This window comes from Eupeodes corollae, chromosome 1, assembly GCF_945859685.1.
Source record: "Eupeodes corollae chromosome 1, idEupCoro1.1, whole genome shotgun sequence".
Taxonomy (NCBI): Eukaryota; Metazoa; Arthropoda; class Insecta; order Diptera; family Syrphidae; genus Eupeodes; species Eupeodes corollae.
Window position 1 is genome coordinate 61,026,865 of NC_079147.1, and position 22,550 is coordinate 61,049,414.

The 22,550-nt window shown below is 36.2% G+C and overlaps 1 protein-coding gene across 4 annotated transcripts in view; it reads left to right on the top strand.

Moving 5' to 3' along the window:
* Nucleotides 1-22,550, top strand: part of LOC129943129 (cadherin-86C) — a 449,574-nt gene that overhangs the window by 340,952 nt on the left and 86,072 nt on the right. The gene's annotated exons all lie outside the window — the stretch shown is intronic.

Sequence of the window (22,550 nt, forward strand, 5' to 3'; positions counted from 1 at the left end):
GGAGGTATAAGAATCTTGTTGGAAGGTTGAGGTATAAGTAGGTACATAAAATGCACAATGCCTCGAAATATGTATCCGTATATAAAATCCAAAGATCCATGGTATGATGTTGATGATGATGATGATGATGCGAGAAGGAGGAAAGCTACTTTGAGAATTTCAGCATATCGCTTATTGTAAGCTAAGCTGAGATAGGTTGGGTTGCGAAATAGGTGGCTAGGATTAAAGTCAGTATGTGTCAACGGGATTAGCAGTATGTGGTTTGAAGGAATGTAAATTTGTGTGATTTGTACCGTTTAGTGAGCGCAGTGGGGCGATACAAAATTTCATGGTACCAGTTAAGAGTATCTACGAGTATAATCGTATAGCAGTTTCATGGTTGTTCTTTTATATTCTTTTAAACATCAGCGACAGCAGCACAGCAACAAAAGTAGTTAAATTTTTGTTCTTTTATTTTCTTATAATTATTTCTCATTTTTAATGACAGATGATCGCTTCTGAGGAAGTCGTTCCACTTCACTGAACGTTTTACAATTTTCTATAGTTAAGTGTATATAATTACTATTTATGAGGAGGTAATTGATATGGTTTTCGGATTTTTGGCATAGGAAAGAATAATTAAAAACCATTGAAATTAGCAAAGAACTAAGGATTGAATCAATTTACACCAAAAAACGTTTACTTTGGGAAATAAAGCTGAGTTTGTGAGATTTATTTATGAATACATTATTTTTGGGTACAAAATTTTTCATTATTTACACAAAGAAATTTCAAGAAGACACAGCGTGGAATATAGATGTGTAGATTTCTTAATTTAACATGACTTCAAAGATCACGATAAATCAAGGCGTTTTCTAAACTAGAAGAAAATAAGAACTTCAGATACTTGAAACCCGAAACATGTTATTAACTGTTTTCAATTTGATGAAATAATCTTAATTTTTACTACAGTGAACATTTTCTAGCATAACATGAAACACTATTCGTCAACCAAGAAGAATTCGTTCCTCAGTTTTATGGATGCATTTATCAATAAAACGAAATAAATTTTAGAAAAGTAAGACTGTTGAATATATTTATTAATACGATGAATGAACCATTAGCTGAGCATTATTCATAAATATGATGTTTGCTTCCATCAATATGATGAATTAAAAAAAAAATCATAAATATGTTGAAAGCGTTTGTCAATGAGATAAATCTAAATGGGAACAAAATCGTTTATAATTATTTTGATTGCCCTTAAATATTTTAATTATGATTTTCTTCATCAATACTGATTTTCATAAATATGAGATATGATTTATTAATATGAAGATTGCATTCACTAAAAAAAAAAAATAATAATAATAAAAACACTAAAAGCTTATTAACTTCTTTAAACTAAGTTTTAAATAATTTTAACCCTCAATTCATATAAACATACATAAATATTATTATGTAGCTGCTTTAAAGATATGGGTGTGATATTAATTTCTTGGACAAAATCGATGGCTATCACTAAATAAATTGTATTCTTCTAATAAACGCTATTAGGATTTCCTTTCATTCACCAAATGTGTCCTTAAAAATCCTAGAAGCTACATCATCCATTTTTAAACTAAACCGTAAAAGCCAAGTCCAAGGTTTTAAATCAGACTTTATTATTTTACAAGTTTAAGAAAATGTCAGCATTTGTAATTGAAATCCACTTTTTGATCAGACCGAATTTTCTGTTGGCCATTGACTCATGATTTCAAGTGTGATTTTTCGCACATCTATAAGAATAAACAAGTTGATATTTGGATGCAGAAGATTTAGGTGTGATGCCTTTCAAAATACAGGAGGTGCAAGAATTGAAGCCGAACAACCTACTGCAACTTAAATTTTTAATTGAATGGTCTCCTTGATAGTTGGCCGACGATCCACTTTCTTACCGAAAAATTGTGTTCAGTGACGAAGCTCGATTTTGATTAAATTTGTACATAAATAAGCAGAATTCTCAATGCACATTTTATTTCACGTTCAAACTCGGTCAATTGGCCACCAAGATCTTGCGATTCAACGGTTTTAGACTAATTTTTGTGGGTATATGTTAAAGCTCATGCGTACATAGACCAGCCTGCTTCAATTAACACATTAGAAGACAACATTGAAGATACCGGTTGAAATGTTAGAAAATGTAGGTCAAAATTGGACTAAGCGATGTGACCATTTGAGGTGTAGTCAAGGTCAACATTTGCAAGAACTAATCTTCAAACATTAAATTATTTGGACCGAACTTCAAATAAAGATTTCATGCATTTTTTTTATTTTAAGTATTTTTTTGAAAAAAGTTTCTAAAGCTTTTACAAAATTACCCTTTATTACTTCTTATGTCACGGAATTGGTTTTTGCTGACGAACTAGAAGCTTTTGAAGCACTGGAAGCCAATATTCAAAAAAATGAAATTATCTACCAGATTACAAAATCTCGGTCTTGTATTATTATCAAAGTGCTTATGTTCTTAAAAAACTTCCGATCTTACAGATGCGACAATTTTGTGACGCTTTCGCTCAAAGTATTTGTTCGGCATCTGAAAATAAATTTTGAAGTACAAATTAATGTTTAAAGCTGTTAAAAGGAAGAACAACGTTAAAAATTAACCAACTTTACTTGATACTGAAATAATTCGAAAAATGTACCCATCTTTACTATTTAGTCCCAGATTTGAAGGCTAACTTTTTGCGTGAAAGGAAACTAGTTGATATTAAAGTTGGTAAAACAGAAACGTTCATCTATCTGCAAGTAGTCTCAGCGTTTTTGAAAAAAAAGTGCATCAAAATTACAACTGTTCCGAAAATTCAAATCAGGGGGGAAATAACTTGAAATGCCTTGCAGCTTGACGCCTACAATTTGTTGATCTCAAATCTGGTTTCGACAAAAGTATTTGTCCTACAGAGATTTCTGAAAACGCGTTTCTTTTTGGTGTTCTTAGACTTTTTGAAAACCACTTGAAATTGGTCTCATCTAGAAGCCTTTGACTCCCTGATTGCCAATATGTACATGACAGACGTCAAAGTGGCTAGCAGACGTGTCGTCACCGAGATTGGTTGCATTTGAAAGCCTTTGACTTTATATAATAGTATAATTATGTATACATACAAAAAATAAGTTTGCACCAAATGAACAGTTGGTGAGCGCGATACAAATCTCTTTCAATTAAATTTTTAGTAATGTAATTTTGAGGGAAACCACTTCTGTCATATGTTAAAAGAAAGATAATAACTCCAAGAAAATTCAAAATTAGCATCAGAAGTTGAAGTGGTATTAAGCTCTTGACACTCTCGATTTAATTAATGAGAGTTATTGTTGTGTTTTTGAAATGGTTTTTGATAACAATTTATGTAAATTAATTTCAAGATTTTTAATCTAAACAAATTGAAGCTTAACTAGAAGACTCTTTAAACAAACCAAACCACAGTATATCGCTATAAAAGTTGCAATTGCTTTTTAGTTTTTCATCAATTATATGGTAAAAATAATTGGAACCGACAATTTTTTAACTACTTTAACTGCTCACTATCTAGATTTAAGTCGCGAATGCTTATTTGTATGTTATCAATAAATATGTACCTTTTTTCAAATGTTTCAACTGCATACTTGATATCATCACTTCAACTCTAAAACCCAATTTCGAAGGTACTTAAAATGTTCGTCGTAACATTATTTTTATTGTTTTTTCTATTTAATTATAATGATAAACAATTTCGATTGTTTTAAAGTTTGACTTAATTGCAATTTGAAAAATTAGTCAGCAGAGTTTTTGTGCGAAAAACTTGCGAGAACCTTTCAACATACTCTCGCAAGTTTCTCATCAGATTTAGCTTTACTGTACGCACTAAGATGAAATTTCCTAACAACTTGTTGTAGTTGTACTGAAAGCTGTACTGCTGCTATCAAAAAGTAAATGATTTTCGTAATAAATTTTAACTTAACAAGTGAAAGACAAAAAGTTAGCTATCCATCCATTTTCTGTAGAAGTCTTATAATTTCATTATTTGAAAGAAAGTCATTGCCTAGGATAAGTCTTCTGAGTTCTTTCAATATCGCACATCGTCCAACAAAATGAAAAACTTCCTCGGCCTCTTTCAAGTTGCACAGGTTGCATGCATCGGTTAGTCCTCGCGGTGAGGAATGTTGTTAAGGCTTGAGGCTTCCTCCAGACGAGCTATTAAGCGATATAAATTTCCACTAGGAGATTACTATAGTTCAGGTCAGCATCCACCTAATCAGCTAGTTCTATCTAGTCTTCAAACCCATCCACTTCGGGATTGGATTGTTTGAAGAACTACTTTCTTTAGAAGACGATAATTTGGCATATCGAGAGATTTGAAGATGTAATCGATCTGTAGCTTGAGTGTTTTTATGAATAAAGGCGATAAACCCGTTTCCAACATGATCATGTACTTCGAATTAAGGTGGAAGCTTCGTTATATGTAAAATCTAAGCGGTTTTTCCACTTAGCTATTTTTACTCTTCCACTTTTATAGCGTCATTGCTAACTTGCACACGATCTTCTTCCGCCATTCTTTAAAACCCTTACTTTGGATTTATTTCAATTTACCACTAGGTTCCACCTTTTACAATATTCAGCAAACTTATTTTTATTAGTTGAAGTGACTACGGAGTATACGCGTGTTACGCAAAAACTTAAAGTTTGAAATAAAAAAAATAAAGTCACCTTCAAACATAGGGCATTTGGTACTTAAATGTCGTAAATTTTAGAGATTTTAATGTTACCAGCTTTTGTTAAGTAGGTTAGTGGTAAAAAAAACCTTCTAAATCACGTAAAATGTGAATGATAAATCTCTTTGCTACCACGCGATAAACAATGATATACGGATTTTCTTTCTACTCAACCTTGCAAAGAATATAAAAATATGAATTAATAACTTGCAATAGGTAGATACTTATTTTTAGCTCCAAAAATCAATAAAATCTCTTCTTCAAAACTCCTACACCTACATTTGTTTATTTTTGTCATTGTTAAATTTAATCCAAAATTTTACCTAATTTTTTAAATTTTTGTCAATTTATCATCTAACTGAATTTTGACATTCCAATGTGAATGATTCAACCCACTGCCATCGGCTTTACAATATCTATACCTAAGCTCCTTTAAGACAAAAACATAAAACCTGGTTTTCAACTTCCGTAAGTGCGAGCCTATAAACTAATTTGATATTTCTTATTGGATGACGTTCCTAATGTCGAATGAACACACGAATAAATTCATATTTATTAACTTTAAAATAAATTAAAATTCAAATGTATCTTTTGTTTGGCTTGAAATACGAGTATGTATCTTTTCTTTAAACAAAAAAATTAAGATAAAGAAAAACACGTGATTATGTAAATGAGAAGACAAGCTGAGTCGTCGCCACCGCCACCGCCGCCGCTCGGCGTTCGGGGTTCGAGGTTTGAGGTTCGACGCGCCGTCACTAACTCGTTGTGTCATTGTTCTTGTGTAACAAACAACAGAGCGCCATTTTTGAGTAGGCGTTCTTATAGATACATTTCAAAGACAGAGAGATATATATAGATAGTGATCTATTGGACTACTTTTTGATCTTGTTAGAACCATAAATCATCATCTCAAAATATTAATCAATGATCTAGAAGAAAAAACTATACCTAAGCCGCTTATAGACGGTATTAAAAAAATAATGGAAGCAGACGTCTTTTCTCATCAGCATATATCGGACGCATCTTTGCCCTTAATCCGACATAAACTAGAATCAATCATTAAAATCACAAAATTACCGAACCTTTGTTATGCTTTTGGTTTTGGAAAACCACCCAAAAGCCAAAGTAGGTAGGTATAAATGCCTTAAATCTTACCGTGGGATCTCGCCTAGGCATAATAAAAAGGTATACAAATTAGTGCGTCAAAATTTCAGGTAGAATCCCGAAACCATTTTAAAAGTTTTTTTTTTCCTATTTTTGGAACTTTGGTCCAAGTTCCTTCATTGATTTTTACGATCAGATTGACAATGGACCTCAAAGTTTGATTATTGGATCTTGTGGACCTTTGGACAGCATCAGTGATGTTGAATGCTGATGCGTAGTATCTTTATCAATATTTCGGCAAAAGATCAAAGAAACAAAACATGCTCATAAATTTCGCCATTTTTGGTGAAATGAGACACTGAAACAATAAGAAAAAAAAAACTTCAATTAATTGCGACAATATTAATTCGTTGGAATTTTGGAACCCTTCTGGGGGCCTTCAGCTCAGTCCAGTTTGATTTCGTTCAGCTCATTTTTGGAGGATGGACTCCCGCTTGGTGAGAAACAATAAAAATGCCACAAAACAGCCAAATGGAAGCGCAGGTCGCAGGCTTGTTGAATGAGCCACTGCCGCTGATCACATCTCTCGCAGCCCATCAGTATCAGTTTATAGTCTTTATATTCAGGTTCTTGATGTTATGGAAACAGCTTCGTTATGTCACCAAGTCGCTTTTTTTAAGCTTTGGATACATTGTGTCTGGGATGGTAGGTTCTTTAGAACCCTAAGCACGTTTCAAATTCTCAAAACAGCCAGAGGTTGGTATAAGGAAACAGTTTGTTCGCATTTTTCTTCGCGCACGAAAGGTACGAGTATACGTATCAAATCGAGCCTTAGGTATATTTTTTAGTTCATCGATTTTTATTATTGAGAATGCATAAATAATAAAATTTATATATTTTGTTTGTATTCATGTGCAATCGATGTAGGAATCGAATCAAAGCTAAGCTAAAAAACATGGAAATTCCATTTGATATTGATTATGGAAAATTATTCTATGGAGCTTGGGGTTTCTTTTATTGTTCAAATCAAAACCAACAAAGAAAAAGGTTTTATTACTTTTCGGCAACATTGGGTGTATTCATTATTATTTTTGAAGATTGTTGCTTTTTTGTTGTTTCATATTTTTTAATTTTTTTCATCGGTTTATATCTTTGGTTTTGTTTTTGAAGAGAAAATAATAAGTTTCTCAATTTTATTGCAGTTTTTATAGTTTTGGGAGCTTGCTAAGCTGGGTTTTGATAATTTCTTGTTGTAGTATTTTTGATCGTAAAGTAAAAAGTTTAATTGAAAAAAGAAACTGATTATGTGATGGACCGAAGAGTCTGGGAGAATAAATTCATCGAGTATAAACGAACATAGTAAAGATCGTGATTTAATATTATTATTTTATGTTTTTGAGATGTAGGTTTGTTAAACAAAAATAAAAACAATATAATTTAATTTGTTTTATTATACAACTAAAAGAGAGTCGTAAAAAAATTTGAAACAGTTAAATTGAATTCATAAATTTATGGATGTAACTATAAATTTTTAAATTTGTTTATTCAATTCTTGTCAATGAAAATGTTTAATACAAGAACAATTTGGACTCTTTTCCATAATTATTTTTATAACCACAACTTCAAGATGAAACCTGGACAGCCAACAGAAGTATTAGAACCTGAGCAAACTTCAAGTTATCAGTCAGAAAGAAAAATAAAAATGCCATAAATTTGTACTTTTTTAGATAAATCTGAGCAAAACAGCTCTGAGTTTCATATTTTTATAATTTTTTAATTCTAACCCTTAAAAAATCACTATTTGCAGAAAATATCGACAGTTCAATTTCGATATCTAAAAATCATTATTTATATTTCTAAATTCATTTCACAACCCTCAAAGCAGTCTTCCTAGTTTTATTTTCTCCGTACTTCCTTAAAAACGATTCTGGTCAGGAAGCTAAAGTTAATGGAACTATTATAAAGCCATGATTACTTACTTTTTCGGTAATAAATTTAATAACCATGATATGCAGGAGATGTGAGTTCAACAAGACGGTTGGGGCAACATGTCATACAGCCTGTGCCAAAATAAATGTATTGAAAAAAACGTTTGGTAGTTGCATACTTTCAGGTTAAGGACTCGGAATTGGCTCCAAGATCAGTGGATTTAACACCGCTTGCCTTTTTTCTTTTAGGCTGTATGAAGTTGCAAAACGATTGAACATTTAGAGGACAACTTTTGCCGTAAATAGCCAAGAATCATATTGTGCTAAGTTCAGCTTATACAGTGGCTGCAGAACGAAATACAAACGTTGAATTTTTAATGAAATGATCAAAGGTGTACAAGTTGAACGCCGATCCTTCCGATATTCCAACAAGGGTAGTTTGTCAACCTAGTTTCCAAATTATTTTCCACGCTCTTTGGAAAATGTATAAATTCATAAGTTTTTATTTTCGAACTGCCCAATGAAGACTTTCAGCAATATTTTCAACGTTTCAGTAGCAGAATTGTTATACCGAGTGATTTAAATATAAATGGAAACAATTGTTTTTGAGGTGCATATCACAATAAAAGAACTTTACACTTTTGTGCGTGCGTAGGACTGTTATGCATGGAAATCAATCCCTGCCTGTGCCATCTAAAGTTTCTTTACGGGTATTGTCTTTTGCGAAAGAACTGATAAATCCTCCTTCGTGTCATAAAAAGTTATTTCTCAAATTACCCGTTTGAATTCGGCCTTGAATTTAGGTCTCCTTAATATTATTTTATGTTTTTAAATTGGTTTTATGAATATCAAAATGGGAGAAAAAAAGTAGTTGGCCAAAGCATTCTACATTCTCGACTTCGACATGCAGTTAAAAAAAATATCTCTTTACTTGGCAATACTGCTGAAATGGAGCTCAGCTGTAAACTGATGATGAATGTTTTGTAAAAATATCAGTAAAACAACGAAGTTTTTAAGGGCGATGTTTTAGCGATGTAAATGTTTGTGCTTTCATTTTAGTTTCTTTGATTTTATTGAAGAGATTTGAACTTGCTTTTGGGGCCTTAGCCCAGATACGCAAGTTATATTCAAGCTATTACATCCCGATGAGAAGGGGTGAAAAATTTCTTGCACCTAGCAGCATTTTTGGCAATATCGAAGATGTGATCATTCCATAAGATGTTTTCTATAATACACGTACCGAGTATTAAATGTTCATTACTTTTCTGGATAAAAATGCCACTGACAGATAGTGGCATTAGGGTTGGTTTCCTTTTAAAGAAAAGAAGGAGCATTGAATTTTTGAGGCATTTAATTCTATACGGATAATAAATCCACATTATACCTGTCAAGATCGGAATTTAAAGAGCTTAACATACGCTGCAGTTAAAGTTCCACATCCGAAGGACAAAAATGTGAATTCAGAAACAAATATGAAAAGCTGAGGGTATTGTCATCAGCGAAACAGTTTGTTATAAGTGGCAAACAAAAGATCCGTTATGAATATCAGGAAGAGAGTTAGGGACAAAACGGAGAATTGGTCAGCAATTATCTTATGAATGTGAGGATTGAAACCATCCAATAGAACTTGTATTGAACGGTTTGAAAGGTAGTTTCCAGATTCATCAATACCAAAAAGCACTTGAGTGCATTGTATACTCCGGGAATTCGGGTGATTTTCGGATTTTTTTTTTTAAAATAACGAATGACTTTTTTCGAAAAGTGTATTGTAATTTTGTTTTTATATGAAACGTGTACTCCGTTTTTTGTTCACGTAAGAATAATGACATATGCGATGTCTTTGGAAAAATCAAAAAAAATATTTTTCCTTAAGACAGGCTAATATGTTTTTTCGAACAACTTTAATTCTAACAAAGTGGGAACATTATATAAGGTTCGAAAATATCTCCCTTCCGCCTTTTTTGTCCTTTGAATTTCGCGGTTACGTACAAAGCGCTATGAAGCTTGTATCTTGCACTACTATACATCATTTATAAGGTCTTGACATATCCTACAAGACGACGCTATGAATAATTACTTTGGATATTGCGTTCAACAGTTATAAACGTGTAAACGTGGAGTTTATTAACGCCGAAATTCCCACTTTTTAGAAGTTTTCATTTGTTAAAGGCAAATCCGCTAGAGAAACGTTGCTTGAGATTAATTGTGTTTCGAGGGATGGTACTCTATCACTTCAAAGCGCGAAAGAATATTTTCGACAATTTAGAGCCGGTGAAAACAACACCATAGATAATCCAGCCGGTAGAAGACCGGTGACGACGAATACCGATCAAATCATGGGAAACAACATCGAGTTAGACCAGCATGTGGCATCTCGTGACATCGCCCAGAAGATGGAAGTTAGTCACGAAACCATTTTAAACCATCTGCAAAATGCTGGATACAAAAAAGAAAGCTTGATGTTTTTGCAAAAAAACCTTCTGAACCGAAGCAACGCCTGTGGTATAGTGCTGAAACCTAACGAAATCAACCCATTTTTAAAGTGACTGGCGACGAAAAATAAATTACATACGACAATATCAAGCGAAAACGCTCTTGGTCGAAGGCCGGTGAATCGTCCCAAACAGTGGACAAGTTAAGATTAACGATAAGGAAGATGCTGCTGTATTTTTAATAGGATTGGAAGCGAATCATCCACTGCTCCCATATCGCCAGACGCTGCATTTTACCATCTACTGTGAACAACTGGACCTCTTGAAGTAGGCGATTGACCAGAAGCGTCCAGAATTAGGCAACAGGAAGGGTGTAGCGTACCACCAGGACAGCGCCAGACCACACACTCCTCAGAAGCTACGGAAACTCGGATTTTAGTTTTATCACACCAACCATACATAACACACGCCAAGTGTTTACCACTTGTTCCTGTCAATGACAAACGCCCTTGGTGGTGTAAAGTTGAACTCAAAAGAGGCTTGTGAAAAGTGGTTGTATGGGGTTTTTTGAAATTCGTTTAGATGGAAACAGATTATCGAACTAAACGGAGCATATTTGAACTAAATCCGATCACTGTAACACTTTTTATAAAGCATTGAAGAAAAAGCAAAAAAGCAGAAGGTAGATATTGTCCAACTGACAAAAGTATAGTCTATTTCGAAAAATTAGCCGTATTTTAGATTCAATATATTAATAAGTACTAAATCGATATTCTAGTCCTTCCTCTTGTATTATTGAGCTGGTGGCCTATCTTTAGATAAGAGATATTAAAATAAATCAAAGATTATTCTGGAAGTGTGCAATATTAAACTGATTTTTCGCACTGGTAAAATGAAACATTTTTACTTAATCATCAATTATTGTTATCCATTTATTAATGGCTCGTAGTCCTTTGTGCTGCTTTGCAGAAATCCACGACTTCAGAAATCCCATATTTAAAAATCTTCCGAAATCAACCAAGTTCTTCACCAAATATCAGAGACTCTTTCGAATGCAATTAATTTTCTTATATTTAAAGAATTGGGAATTTTGATTGTTGTATATTCATTAATCCAGAACGAGGTTCAACGTTTAAAATAAAAAATAAAAGTAGTTTGTTTAAAAGTAAACTTCCTTACATAAGTGTTACCAATATTCTTTGACTTAGGTATATTCCTGCAATAACTAAAAGAACTTGAGATAATTTAGAGAATGTGTAGAAATGTTTCGTTGGACTTTCGTGGTGTTTTTATTTAGTTCGAAGTATTTTATTTTCTAAACCGTACTGCACGAATGCTTAGCAAAATTCTTTTCGACAAATATGTATGTCCATTGAAAAACTAGAGCCACGAAAGAGCTTAGACAATCTTGAACATTTTTTTGTATAGTCTATAACCAAACCATAATGTTTATTACTAGAATCTTAAATAGAAATATGTCATCATTGTTCCTTCGTCCACTTACCGTTATTAAAGTATGGCACAGGTATAGCGTTTTGATATAGTTGCATTTCATGTTGGACATATAAATGCCTTTCTTATGCTGGCATGACACAGTTTCAAAAACCAAAAACCAAAGCACCACAATGAATCGTTGTTGGATAGAACTTATTTTTATTTTTCATCATCACGATTATAGAAAAGTGTTCCAAATTTTTCTTTCTTTCTTCCTTTGTCTCTTGACAGAATAACCTCGTTAAGCTTGAAACTTTTTTGTGCCTCTTTTTACCTTCTTTTTCCTACACTTAAATTGAGACTATCTTTAGAGAACAGCAGATGCACCTTGCTTCATCTTCTATTGCCAATCTAGAACTTGATTTCTTCGGTATATGAAAAAATTCCATTATAGTTAGGTCCACCCTCACCATCATCAAACTTGACTGCATCACGCTCTACATATATGACCAAGAGTCACGCAAACGGTCAAATATTTCACCTTTTGGTCATATAGCCATCATCATATAGTCAGAATCAAAACATTCACAATTATTGGCTATTCTACAGATTCAGCGATTCAGCTTTAGCTGAAGCCTATATTGAGTACCTACCTATAACGTCAATGGACTTTGGTGGAAGAGCATAATATTGCTTAGCATCTCAAGACCATAGGTCCCTTGGATGTTTACGACGACGACGACGATGAGGAGTATATGTATTTTTTTACGGTCAAGCGTGCAGGTTACTTAAACCGTTTTTAAACTAGCAAGCAAGTACCTACCTTACCTACAAATATTGCTCAGGTTTCTCATGATGCGCGTGCATAGTGCACATTTTTTGTGTGCCTTTGCAAAAGGTTTGCCCTCTCTCCTGTGACCAGGATTGAATCTATCCCGATTCCAACTAAAACGAAACCAAAAACAAAAACAACAACGACGACGACGGAGATGGAGATGGGGACTTTTTAACGACGACGATGACGACCGGACCTTTTAAATCACTACGCGCACTCACTCACTCAGCACGCTGGCTGCTCCACTGCTGCTGGTCGATCGAACCAAATCGAATCGCCAAACAGAATATAAGGCTCCCGCATAAAGAGGTGCAGATGTTAAGGCCCCCAAACGACCATAGAGCCGGCCAGAAAATATATGAGACCGACTGTAGATACCTTTTCTTCCTTATTATGCCATCAGAGTGCAGTGGGCTTGCACTCTCTCATCAGGCAGGAGTGAAGAGCAAGCCACAGCACTGGACCACTGCATCATTGCGATACCGATACAATCGCAGATATTCGTGATTTCGTCGAAGCGGAGTTTGCACCGATGTGCTCGGGTCTGCCATGGCGGATGTTGCATCGACAGACGGTCGTAAGTCCTCAAGACCATCTGCAGATTCTATGACTCTTCTGATGATGATGCTGGCTGCATGGCTAGATGGCTGGCTAGACCCACGAAAGCCTTAGCGGAAAGTCGAGTTTGTGAGTTAGGTTTTTCGTTTTTCGTTTTTGGGGCTTCTTAAGTGCGCGCACTGCGCTGGTTGATTGCCCACTGAAGCAACTATAATTAGGAAGTTGCATGAGATTTTGCGTGGTATTATGGCTGAAACGATAGATCATCGTGCCGCGCACAGACTCGCAATGCTGCATCATCATCCTCATCATCATCATGGGTGCAAAGGTGGTGCAATCATTAAGATACCGATTGGAGAATCTATATTCCAATGGACTTTTTTTATTATTATTTTGGGTGGAACCTATAAAACCGATGAATAAACTAAGATACCTTGAGCGGGGTCAATCCTCTTCAGGGCGCATCTATTTCTATATCTCCATCTATGAATAGACCAACTTGCCGACTGAAGACGCTAGTGCGGCAACAGGAGCAGGGCAATAATGCAATTCAATGTTGGTCTTTTGCGCATAAACGGAAGGCTCAATGCACTCAATTATTGAGTGTTTCGGCAGATGATATCTTCTTGGGATGCAATTGTGAATTGCTTTTTCGGTACGGTATCAATCGCGATCTGTTATTTTATTGAACCGAATCAGGCACATTATACCTCCTAGAGTCTGTATGTAAAAGTAGGTATATAAATGCTTATGGGCAGAATTGGCATCCCCAATTAAAGTTGCAATCACAGAGAGAAAGAAGCTTGCACAGAACTCAAGCAATTAGCCTAGATTTGTTTTGGTTCTCTAGTTTTTCTTTTGCATTTTTCGACAGAAAGCAGAGTCAAGCCGGCAGCAGCGGCAGACTTTATAAATATATTTAGCTTATCTCTCAGCGGAGGGTGATTATCTTGTTGTGTGTTCTGATGAAATAATTATCCATAAACGAGAGACTTTTGGAATTGAACATGAACATAGATCGATGAACTTTCAGCTTTTTTTGATTCACAGAAGAAGTAAACGAAATGATAGTTTAAGCTAAGTGGAAGAAAAATTGGTTGGTTTTCGAGGCGAAGTGGTTTGCACCTTCTGTGGATGAGTGTTAAATAGTAAGGTCTTCAAAGATACACAAATTAAGAAGTTTATAATCTGTGTTTAAATCTTAAAGGTGTTTTATCAACTTATGTTTTATTTTTCTCCAAAATATTAATCAATTTTCCTCTAACCTAAAAGTTTAAACTCTTTTTCAATTTCGTTGTCAAAGAGGGTTATTTGTTCTTCACGAGTGTCGTAAAAGTTATATTCCAAATGAAAAATCTTCTAGAAACTCTGCCGAATTTCATTGGAAGTGTGTTCTTCAAACTAAATGACCTTTTGAATAAGTTTGAAAATATTACCAGCCTTCTTTCAAAGTTTGTAAAACTGTAAGAAACTTTAAAATGTTTGGTAACATTTATAAAGATAACAAGATCAGGAACAAACTAGCTCAAACAGATCTTCAAACAAAGGAAATAGCTTAGAAGCGAACAATACCAATACCTTAGTTCTTACAATTTAAGAATCAACCCTTAATACAGCCACCTTATAGAAAAAGAATACTGCAACTTGGAACAAATGAGAGTGTTCACTACATCAAGCCAAATTTCAGCAGAGCTGTTCTAGTAAAAGTTGGAAGCAGAACAGTTCTAGTCAAAGTTGGAAGCATTTAAACAAAATAAGGGTTAGGGGGGCTAATATTCTAATTTTCATCAGCATTTTTGACGTGGTGGAATAAGTGATCTGTGATATTCATGCTGAGAATTAACAGCTGATTAGTTAACTCAATGCAAGTTCTGCTCATTTAAAGCAATATAAGGGTGAGTTAAGCTTTGACAACAAGAGAGTTTTAGAAGTATTTAATTCTGCACGGTTGATATTTCCCCATCGAACAAGGCTGTCTAAATCTGATTCAGGTTACTTTATCATTTGCTTTCCAACGAACGATGTACTGTCATCAGCGAAATACTTCAATGGATTAGAAAATAAGAAAAAGGTAGATTCTGAAAGAGCAGACCGCGACAAATCCACTTGGTTAATGAACTGCAGTTCCACCAACCCCACCTGAATGAGATGAGAGTAGCCATTACAAGGCTGAAGTTGAACAAGGCTGTCGGTGATGACAGTTTACAGAAGGAGCTTTTCAAGCACGTGGCAGCTAATCTGGAAAGGAGCATGCACTAACTTATAACCAAAACCTGGTAGGAAGAAAGCATTCCGGACAAGTGGAATTTAAGCACTATCTATCCGATCGATAAGAAAGGTGACCACCTTCTTTGAGACAACTGCAAAGTTATCGCCTTTTAAACATCAAGATCCTATCTAGCGTATTATGTTAACGTCTTAAGCTATTCAAAGATGATCGGATTGGTCTTCATCAGTGTGGTTTCAAGCCTGGAAAATCTACCATCGACCGAATTTTCACTCTGGCGCCAGATTCTAGAATAGGCTCTAGAATATAACATCGATACGCATCATCTTCTCATCGATTTCAAAGCAGCCTATGACAGTGTCAACAGGAACGAACTTTACCGTGCCATCTCGAGTTTTGGTATCCCTGCTAAACTGATAAGACTTATCAGCATGACGTTTGAAAATTGTCGTTGCTGCGTCAAAATTGGTAGAGACTCAATAGAAACCTTCGAAACCACTAGAGAACTTCAGGAAGGCATTGAGCTGTCATGTAGCTGCTTCTATGTATATTGTTCTTGAGAAAGCTGTGCGAAAAACCAACATCACCATCTTCCAAAAATCCACACAATATCTTTGATAGGCAGATAACTTCAACAATTGGGGGAAGAACCAAACGAGCAGTTACGTACGCCTTTTTTGGTATCGAGTCTTAAGTGAACGAAATGGGTCTTGTGATAAAAGAGGACAAACAATGTATTTACTGCCATCTAATAGAGTTAATTCCCATCATAGACTCAGTCAGAACCTTTATCATCCTTGTCCTGCTGTTTGGTGCTGTAACATGGACTCTTTCTCAAATGGATGAAAGATCCCTTGATATCTTTAAGTGGAATGTTCTACGTACTGTATATTGACCGGTTTATGCCGACAGTCAAAATAATATCTGGCGGAGACGAAACCAGCAATAGGAGCAGTGCAGGGACCTGCCACTGGTCAAAAAACTACGTATTCAACGATTAAGAAGGCTAGGGCATCTAGAGCGTATGAACATCGAAGCTCCAGCTCGTAGGGTACTAAAGTCTAACCTGAAAAACCCAGAACCAGAAGCATACCTCATCTCTCGGTAGTGTGATTAAGTTGAGGTCGACGCAAGCTGGCTTGGTATTCAAAGCTGGTGACAGCAAGCTAGAGATCGAGTAAGCTTATCTGATCTATTACTTGAGGCCAAGACACTCGATGCGCTGTAGTGCCAACTTAAAGTAAAGTAAGATTCGGAACACGAACATTCGTCCGTGTCAATCGCAAAAGTCCATAAGAAAGCTGTGCTAAGCTCATCAAACGCTTTTGAAAAATCAAGTACAATGATCCTTATTTCTCCATTGTACTCTTTTGTTCAACAGATCAGTAAACCATAAAATCACGTGTGGACCTATTTCTTAGGTATCCTAACTGCCAGTCGTTAAGACTTTCGTTCTTCAAGATAATTGTAAGTTTCCATAAAGTTCGATAGGACGATAGTTAAAGGAAAAAGAAGAAATCAACATAGAATTTGAAAAAAGGAAAACTCAAAAACTAATAAATGTCCTATTGCAACAGGAAATGGTCTTTAAAAAAGACCACCTTTAGCTTTTTTCCCCAAAATTGAGTAATCTATTCATATTTTTTGAAATTCTTTAAGTATTTTTTTGTTTAGTTAAATGCAACCGTTTGAATGTTTTGCGTGACTTGAATTTCTTCTTCATCATAAATATACACAATATGCACTTATAAATCCTTTGTGATGAAGCTTCTACTGGCACATGGATTTTATGAGTTGTTGGGTTTTGGATAAGAAACAAACTTTAGATATTTAAATTTTTCCCTAATCCATCACCATCAACATGATGATGGCTACCGAAACGGAAGAAGCCTCCAACGACCCTAAAACGTGACCAGAATAAACAATTGAAATTGAAAACCCCACAGTCTCGCGACCGTCCGTCGTCTCATCGTCGTCATTGCACTCTCACTGATGATGGTTCTCATATCGAAAGGTCTATCATCATAAAAACCCATCAAAAGAGGAGGCCATTTGACACCTGACACCTTCAAATCATTTTAATAATAATATTATCTAGCTTCTTTACAAACTGCATCCGCAGTTCATTGTGGTCGTCCATCGTTATTTGTGCTGACATGACGTCCGTCGTCGTTTTTGAGCTGGCTCGACGACACGACGCTATGCGACGCGACGCTTCACACGATTCTTATCGTTCCATCAATGCAAATTTCTTGTACTGATTTGTACATTAGATAGGTAAACCTTAACTTAGCATAAAAATGCTAGATTCCAGATGCGTTTATTCCACCCCCCTCACCGCCCCTTCTCCATAGCTCTATGATGAAGACTGTACCAAGCTAGCCCCAACCCCAAGTAACTCAACTCATGGAAACAAGACTCGATCACGATGTTTCCAACAATGCAACGCTAGTATCTATAATCAAGGGGGCGCAGCTCCTATAGCAAATGATCTGTTGATGCTAATTATAAGTCACCTCCCCCTCAGGCGCTAGTCTTGGCGTGCATATCTATAATTCCAATTTAATTAAATAAAATTTGCATTTAATCAATTTTTTTTGTTCCTACTTGTTGTTGAGACTTGAGAGACAAGTTAGCAGCGATGAAGCAATCGTTGTCCGGCGTCGCTTTTTACAAGCTCCCATCGACTTCAGACATCGGCTGACCTAGCCTCAAATTGTCGAATTCGCTGGGGATTCTCGATCAAAGTTATTGCCGGAGGCGCAGTCTTTTTGGACTGCATCAGGAGCGTCAGAAAAAAAATTAGGTGTGAAATGCGCGTTTTCTATTAGTGGAGTATTTCGCCTTTGCTTAAAATTCAAATGCAAAAGAACAAGATCATAACTTAGCATATTCGCCGGGTGGGCGGAAAATTATAGCTCCACATTTGTATACTCCTTTAGCAATATGTCGCGTCGTATAAATGGAATGGAAATGCAGCCGGGAAAAAAAAGGCAACGCTTGAATAATGAGACTTGGAGAGTTGCGGCAGCAGCTTGACAATAGACATACTCAGGAGACAACTGCTGCGCAGAGACCCCTGCCTTTTAGCGACGAATTATGAATGTGCTGACACAATGGACTGCGGCTCAAATACCGCAAAAGATAGCGCTACACATTGCTCGCGAGTGCTTGACTGTCGACTTTAAAAATAGGAGGAGGCGGTCTGACATTATTCCTGATGTATAGACTTTGGATAACCGCCTTTTATTAGAGCCACAAAATGTTATTATTATTTAACAAAGTTCTTGCTCCACTGCTGCGCCGCCGTTATGGCAGCGGTAAGACATGGCGCCTATGTTGTAAATTTTCGTGTCGTACATTAAAGTTACAATATCTTTGGTACAAAATGAGTCATTTCTTCAAATATCACATCAGTTAGCAGTTAGCCTGTACTTTTTTTCAGCACTGCAACAAATTTGTTTAACAAGCTTTTCAAGTCAATGGCGATGGTGATGGCGTTTTGAGATACGTATGTTCAATGTACGAGGTAAAAAGTATATATAATTAAATTTATGAAGCTAAGTTTTGATGGTCTCGTTAGATTAGATGCGGCTTCGAGAATAATTTGTTAGACATCTTGGTTCTTTGATATGACTTCATGGGAGGTTTTTGTATGGGAATTTCTGTGTGAAAAGTTTGCATCAAGAATGCTTTAATAAACTTATTGATTTTAGGAGGTTTTTTGTTTTAGTAACATGAATTAAGTCGAAAAAGATCTGGATAACATGTTAATGCAAGGTGTGACTTTAAAACGATATAAACGATGCAAATTTAATATTATAAAGATGTAAGGTCTAGTTTCAATGTGACACTGATTTCTTTGTAGCGAAATGTTCTGCCCAGTTTTTGAAACTCCAATCACTTAATATAAAAAGAAATCATTTGAAAAAGATATTTCAATTCAGACTTTTGAACTTTGACCGTTAACATCGGACATGTTATTGAACCTTTATCTGTCAAAATTGTCCGTCATTCGTTTGTTTCATATGACCTTTCAAACTCATACAAAATTACAATGATATCTCAACGTCTAAAATAATTAATTTCGTGATTTGAAGTTGGTAGCTCTGGCATTTGATACCCGTCATACTAAGCTGTCACTTGAACTGTCATAATATTAGTTGACTGTTTGCCACTTTCGATGATAGATCACAATGGGAACAGTCGAAAGACGCTTTAAAAAAGCTTTATACAAAATTGGGAATTCAAAGTAATACACTTTAAACTACGCAAGAATTTAGTAAAATTTTGAACAAATTTGAAGACCGATGTCATATACGGCTTTTTGTGGATGGATTTTCTAGCGTTTGCAGCAACTGAACAATTTGTTTTTGGACGTCTGTTAAAGATCATGACATTAGCTTGTTTCAGAAAATAGTGAAGCGGAGTTAAATTGCACGATGCTGGAGTCACATCCATAACGTAAAACTATGAAAAAGTATACAAAAAATCTATTAACAGCTGACAACTTGCTTAGGGCCTCAGACCTGATAAGTCCGTTGGGAACCCCTTAAGGAGCATAGGGCCGCTACTACGCCTAAGCGCCATCGAGTACGGTTTCCGGAGATGTGTTTCAGCTCTCTCCAACTCTTGCCTAGTGACGCTGATTTCACCTCGATTGTTTTTCGCTATGTGCTTCTCGGTTGTCCAGCTCTTCTTCCTTCTTGTGTGCAGTCGTTAACTTTTCAAAGCGTATGTCCAATCCATCGCCACTTATGTCTTGGAATTATAGATTCTACAGGTTTCTGACCTGTCCTTCTATGAAGGACCTCATTTGAAATACGGTTTGGCAAGAATAAAATTAGGATTTTACGAAGACATCAATTTACGACGGTTTAAAGTTTTCTTGTCATGGATGAAGTAACCTTCCAAGTGCTGCACCCATAAAGAAGCACAGATTTGACATTTGTGCGAAATAGTCGTAGGTTTGTTCTTAAACTGATAGACTTACTTAAATAAAATTAGGTGGCGCAGCAGTCTATAAAGAACCAGGCCCTGTGTCTTACAACTCTCAACCATTCCTATGTGCGAGTAATGTTGTCAGAGATGGAAGGGTACAGTTTATGCCAAATCGGAACGGCTGATTTGAGAAAGCACTTTTTCATGACAAGAATTACTCTTGGAGGATTTGCCAATTCCTCGAAAGAGGCAGTACTCATGAAAAAAATTGGGTGGCACAGGCAGGGATTAAACCCAAGACCTCTTGCATGACAGTCAAACGCACTAACCATCACACTACGGGTACTACAAGCTGAAAGAGTTATTCCTTCAAAATGTTGACATGATACCGAATGTCGCTTTTGCTTTGCCGATGCGGCAGATGACGTCTTGTTCGGTTTCATCTTCGATGGAAACGATGTTTCCAAGGTATTGAAAGCTCTCCACTTTTTCCACCGGTTGTGAGGAAATATTTATTTGAAGGATGGTCGTTTTCCAAGGCTGATCATTTTTGTTTTGCCGAAATTAATTTTCAGTCCCACAACTTTTGCTTCTTTCTCCACTCTTGATTTTCATTTGATGGAGTTCCATGATCCTATGAGAGTGTAAGCAAAAATCGTCCGCGTAATCGAAGTGCTTTAAATAGGATATCAAAGTCCATTGGATCCCTCCGCTACTTGACAGAGCTGAGCGCAGTACATCGCTTATCACCAACAAAAACAATATTGGCGACAGAATACAGCCCTGTCTCAATCCGCTTCGGATTTCAAAATAATCTGACAATCTACCATCGTGCAGAACGTGACACTTGGATCCATCATAATATGTTTCTTTCATAATAGCAACCAGGCATACTCCCTGTTAACGATATCAAACGCCTTCTCGAAGTCGATAAACAGCAGGTGTAGTGGTGTTCGATGTTCTACGCACTTTTCAATAATAATCCCAAGGGTGTTAATATGATCAATAGCTGGTTGTCAAAACCTTACGGTCACAGCAACACTACGAAATTAATTCCCTCAGATATTATCTCGGTAGACACTGACTACTGCACTCCTACTTTAAACCTAAGTAAGGGTTTTAAGGTTATTTTCCCATCGAGAGAAGATTGGGAGGATGACATCGTGTCGATAGGTTTCGACACAACCATCTTTACTGACGGCTCAAAGATGGAGTGCGGAGTTGGTTCTGGGATCTTTTCTGAGTCCCTAAATGTAGCCAAATCCTTTAGGCTTCCCGACTTTGCTAACGTTTTTCAGGCTGAACTGCTGGCAATAAGGGAGGCATGTAAGATACTTAAACAAAACCCAAACCAAAATCGAAATGTGGCTATCTTTACAGACAGTCAGGCAGCTGTCAAAGCCATTAACTCTGCCATATCCTCATCTAAATTGGTCCAGCAATGTCGCGATGAGCTTGCGAACCTGAATATTAACCTCGGTGTCACCCTGATCTGGGTTCCGGGCCAGAGTGGTATCGTGGGAAATAAACGGGCTAACGAGCTAGCCAGGCAAGGATCGGCCCTTCATAGCTCACTTGCGGAAATGGTTAATATTCCTCTTGGTGCTATGAATTGTAAAATCTTTTCTATCTACCAAACTTAATCAATCCGAAGGTGGAGCAATTTACCCAACTGCATTATATCTAGGAAGATATGGCCCACCTATAACAAAACCCGTACAAACGATCTTCTATGCAGGCCAAGGCAAGACATAGCCAGGATTGTTGCGGTTTGTACCGGACATTGGCCTATAAGAGTTCATGTAAAGAAGTTGGGTATCTCTTACAACACCTTTTGCCGTAGCTGTAGTGACCAAAGAGAGAGTGAAACCATAATCCATTTCCTCTGCAAATGTCCTGCTTTGGCAAACACCAGAATGAAATGCTTTGGAAAAGCATTCTTTCAAGAACTTGATGAGCTATCTGAGACAAAGATTAGAGACCTAATCTTTTTTCTCAATGCGACAAAATGGCTCTAACATAATCGCTATAAAGCTTCTCTATCAATCTATCCCTTTCAATCAAAGGTCAAACGAGTTTTTGGTATCAAAACGGCGCACTACAGCGCTAATTGGATCTGAGGCTAGGTTGCCTTGAAATCGCCATTTCTACCTACCTACCTATGATCAATACAGGAAGATCTAGTGCGGAATCCTGCTTGTTCGAAATCGAGTGTGGCCTCAAGGTGGTCTCTGATGCGTTCGAGTATAACTTTTGCTACTATTTTGGCAACGGCTGGTAGAACGCATATTCCTCTCCAGTTTTCGCACTTTGTAAGATCTCCTTTTTTTGGGAGGTTGACGATAATTCCCTTCTTAAATTCATCGGAGAAGCTTTCGGTGGTC